This window comes from Penaeus monodon, chromosome 15, assembly GCF_015228065.2.
Source record: "Penaeus monodon isolate SGIC_2016 chromosome 15, NSTDA_Pmon_1, whole genome shotgun sequence".
NCBI lineage: Eukaryota > Metazoa > Arthropoda > Malacostraca > Decapoda > Penaeidae > Penaeus > Penaeus monodon.
The window spans coordinates 32,842,652-32,843,553 of NC_051400.1; the positions used below are offsets into that span (position 1 = coordinate 32,842,652).

The 902-nt window shown below is 33.3% G+C and overlaps 1 pseudogene; it reads right to left on the minus strand.

Moving 5' to 3' along the window:
- Nucleotides 1-902, minus strand: part of LOC119581967 — a 12,911-nt pseudogene that overhangs the window by 4,692 nt on the left and 7,317 nt on the right.

Sequence of the window (902 nt, forward strand, 5' to 3'; positions counted from 1 at the left end):
CATAACACTACTGATGATTAACAGATTAGTGTAACTCATTTACACCAGGTAAAGTATTTCTTACAGTCTGGTAAGGCTGGGGTGTATTAATGAGTGCTGCTCCATGCCTGAGTGATTGTCCAGCTCAAGCATGGACTTGTAAGCTATCATCCTGGCCAACTTGAAATGGACTCATGATGCGATTAGACTAGCATCTGGGATATTTTGTTGTTACATTATGCAGACTCCCAGAAAAATGGGAGAATGTGGAAATCTTTTTCAAGGAACCATTTCTCTTTTGGTGAGAAAGTCCTCTAATTGGTAAGAACTGGTTCCTTCATTGTAATCATATATATACTATAAATCAAAAATACCCTACAACTGATCTTGATAGTCAGTCTATTTTCCTAGTAATCAACTGTAGTTATAAACCTATAAAATAATTGTAGGATCTATAAGAACAAAATCTTTCATTTAAAAAAATAATAAGACAAAAATAAAATAACACTTGACAAGAGTATTTACTTTTCTAACCAAGACTACTGGTATTTCTAATTGGAGTATGCTATAATAGAAAACAAAATACTTACTTGTCTTAACTTAGACATGGCATCTGATGATATGAAATTATTCTTAAAGAACCTCATAATGAAGCACATGACTTGGAACTGACTCTGTCCTAGTTCCTCCTCTCCCAAGACAATAACCTTGAAGATCTGCAGCTCCTAAAAAAAAAATAATAATAATTAGTAATTCAGGAATATAAATTTAGAGATCCAAGTATGGAAGATGCCATAGAATAGTACACGTAAGATGAAGTAACACTCACTTGTAATATGGGTTATCTGGCTTGAGAATGGACACAATTTTTTTTTGAAGATGATATCATACAAGAAGTGTGTGTTATTCTGGGAGAGATAAGT